The sequence below is a fragment of the Eumetopias jubatus genome, unplaced genomic scaffold (assembly GCF_037043125.1).
Source record: "Eumetopias jubatus isolate StellerSeaLion01/CBP00866 unplaced genomic scaffold, mEumJub1_p1.0 scaffold_3, whole genome shotgun sequence".
Lineage (NCBI taxonomy): Eukaryota > Metazoa > Chordata > Mammalia > Carnivora > Otariidae > Eumetopias > Eumetopias jubatus.
In genome coordinates this window covers 93,188,530-93,192,216 of record NW_028274809.1, presented here as the reverse complement: position 1 = coordinate 93,192,216, position 3,687 = coordinate 93,188,530, and the positions used below count along the sequence as shown (strand labels likewise).

Below are 3,687 nucleotides of genomic sequence, written 5' to 3'. Positions count from 1 at the left end.
ATGAATGTATAGTCTTACCTAGGGCCACTTCTCTTTCTATACAAAACAGATAGCCAGAGGCACTGTCCACTGGAAGGATTTCAAATCTTTCAAGTCCACCCTTGAGTGGTAGTAGTGTACAACAGCAGTTACTTGCCAAATCAGCCCAACCCGGAACCAAATATGGCCCTTTTCTTCCTTTGCCAACAGGTCCTTTCCCCCTCTGTCCCATACGAGGCCTTAAGTTTGAGCTGAGGAGCAATGAAGCACCAGTAGTGATGACAGGGGACCCTGAGAGTCCTGATCATCTAACTTACTTGGCCCTTTTGCTATGCAAGCCCAGTCCCAGATGTACAACCCCCTATCTTATGGTGGATTGCTTTTGACCCTTATAATTTGGTGGATCTGACAGAACCCAGCACATAATGGGAAGGTCTGGCCACATGGTCACTTGATGTCCTATAATCAGGTGCTCTTTCTCCACCGGGGCCCTGTAGCAAGCCAGGGGCTGTTTACTGAATGGTGTATAGTTTTCTGCTGCAGATGACATAGCATTGCTCTAGAACCTATGGGGACTATGTTGTGATTTTCCTATTGAGGCTGCCTATGAACTCCACATGGTACCTTTTCCACCAGTGATACAATTAGAACCATAGGTTCTGCTGCTTAAACCACAGCCTGGACCTAGTGTAGAGCCCTCTCCTGTTCTAGGCACTACTCATACCTGACAGCATTCCACATATATGGGTCAAAGCAGTATTCTGTGAAGTAGTCTGTTAAGAGTTATTAGTTCCATGTGTTCTACACTTGGAAAGTAAAAAGAAACTAGAATATTATTATTATTATTATTACACTTTCTGAATGTCTTATAAAAAGTGGGGCAACCATAAAAATGTTATGGAGGAAATCTCTTTAATCCACAATCATGAACGCAGCACAGTGTTTAAAGCAAACACTGGAAATGATGAAGCTTAGTGAGGAAGGCATGTTGAAAGCTGAGACAGGCTGAAAGCTAGGCCTCTTGTGCCAAACAGCTAGTCAAGTTGTAAATGTGAAGGAAAAGTTCTTGAAGGATATTAAAAGTGCTACTCCAGTGAATACCTAAATGATAAGAAAGTAAAACAGCCTTATTGCTGATATGGATAAAGTTTTGTGGTCTCGATAGATCAAAGCAACCACAACATTTCCTTAACCAAAGCTTAAACTAGGGCAAGGGTCTAGCCCTCTTCAATTCTGAGAGAGGTAAGGAAGCTGCAGAAGAAAAGTTGGAAGCTAGCAGAGGTTGGTTCATGACGTGTAAGGCAAGAAGCCATCTCTTTAACATAAAAGTGCAAGGTGAGGCAGCAAGTACTGATGTAGAAGCTGCAGCAAGTTATGCAGAACATCAAGATAAAGACAATAAACAGATTTTCAGTGTAGACAAAACAGCCTTCTATTGAAAGAAGATGTCTCTAGGACTTTCATAGCTAGAGAGAAGTCAATGCCTGGCTCCAAATCTTCAAAGCACAGGCTGACTCTCTTGTTAAGGGCTAACGCAGCTGGTGACTTGAAGTGAAAGCCAATGCTCATTTGCCATTCTGAACATCCTAGAGCCCTTACAAATTATGCTCAACCTACTCTGTGTGCGGTCTATAAACAACAAAGCCTAGAAGCAGCACATCTATTTACAACATGGTTTACTGACTATTTTAAGCCCACTGCTCAGACTAACTGCTCAGAATAAAGGATTCCTATAAAAATATTACTGCTTATTGACAATGCTGCTTGTCACCCAAGAGCTCTGATGGAGATGTGCAATGAGGTGAATGTTTCCATGCCTGCTAACACAACATCCATTCCATAGCCATGGATCAAGGAGTAATTTTGACTTTCAAGTCTTATTACTTAAGAAATACCTTTCATAAGGCTATAGCTGCCATAGATAGTGATTCCCCTGATGGATCTGGGCAAAGACAATTGAAAACCTTCTAAAAATGATTCACCATTCCAGATGCCGTTAGAACATTCATGATTCTGGAAGGGGTCAAAATATCATCACGAACAAGAGTTTGGAAGAAGTTTATTCCAAACTTCATGGATGACTTTGAGAAGTTCAAACTTCACTGGAGGAAACAGCAAGAACTAGAATTAGAAATGGAACCTGAAGGTGGCTGAATTGCTGTTCTTTTTTTTTTTTTTTCCTTTCCAGTGCATCAGATAAAACACTGGCTAATGGTTCAGCTGGATCAACAGGGTTAATCTGATGGGGAAAAATGTTATGTCATCAGCTGCATTATTGCTCTACCTTATGATAAAAATTTAATGGGTGAGGAGTTCCTTCTTATAGATGAGCAAGGAAAGTGGTTTCTTGAGATGGAATCTATGTCTGGTGAAGATACTGTGAAGGTTGTTTAAATGACAACAAAGGATTTAGAATATCACATTAATTTAGTTGATCAAGCAGTGGCAGGGTTTGAGAGGATTGACTCCAATTTTGAAAGAAGTTCAATTGTGGGTAAAATGCTACCAAACAGTGTCAGATGCTACAGAGAAATTGTTCATGAAGGAGTCAATTGATGCAGCAAGCTTCGTTATGGTTTTATTTTAGGAAATTGCCACAGCCACCCCAACCTGTAGCAACCACCACCGTGATCAGTCAGGAGCTGTCAACATTGAGACAAGACCCTCTACCAGCAAAAAGATTACGACTGGCTGAAGATGGTTAGCATTCTTTAACAACAAAGTACTTTTAGTTATTTTTATTTTTTAAAAATATTTATTTATTTTAAAGAGAGAGAGAGAGAGAGAGCAAGCAGGGAGGGGCAGAGGGAGAGAGAAACTTTAGCAGACTCCTTGCTGAATTCGAAGCCTGATGCAGGACTTGTTGCAATGCCGAGATCATGACCTGAGCTGAAACCAAGTTGGACACTTAACCAACTGTGCCACCCAGGGCCCTAGCAACAATGTACTTTTAAATTAAGGGATGCACATTGGTTTTTTTTAGACATATTGCATACTTAACAGACTACAGTAGAGTGTAAACATAACTTTTATATGCACTGAGAAACCAAAAAATCTCATTTGACTTTTTTATTGAGATATTCACTTTATTGTGGTGGTCTGGAATTGACTTGCAGTATCTCCAAGGTATGCCTGTAGTTAATTTGAAAATGATTTCTGTAAAGATTTGACTAAATTAGAAAAATGGATGAACTATTTTGAAGCTGAAATAATCCATCAGTATATGTCATCTATTTATTTTTTAAAAGCACACATGAGGGGTGCCTGGGTGGCTCAGTTGGTTAAGTGTCTCCCTTTGGCTCAGGTCATGATCCCAGGGTCCTGGGATCAAGTCCCACATTGGGCTCCCTGCTCAGTGGGAAGCCTGCTTCTCCCTTTTCCTCTGCCCCCACCCCCACCCCAGTCCACTTGTGCTCTCTGGCTCTGGCAAATAAATAAATAAAATCTTAAAAAAAAAACACATAGGAAAAAAGGCATAGGGTTAAAAATGACATTGCTGTTTATATCCTTTCAGACCTCTCTGAGTGCACACACATATTTGGATATGTACATATCATTTTCCGTAAACAGTGTGACATGGTATCTAGGGTCCCAGTGGGAAACACATGGCACACTCAGGAGTGATATGCTTGAAGACAGTTTTGTGAAGTGCTCATAAACAAAGGTTTGGGAAGCTTTAAAGAAAACAGAAAGGGATGGTGATGTACT

General features: G+C 40.7%; 1 non-coding gene across 1 annotated transcript; it reads right to left on the bottom strand.

Annotated features, from left to right (window-relative positions):
• Positions 1-2,162: 2,162 nt before the first annotated feature.
• LOC114207380 (small nucleolar SNORD12/SNORD106) lies at positions 2,163-2,256 on the bottom strand. The gene has a single exon (XR_003608853.1). It is a non-coding gene; the product is annotated as a small nucleolar SNORD12/SNORD106 (small nucleolar RNA).
• Between the last annotated feature and the right edge of the window lie 1,431 nt (positions 2,257-3,687).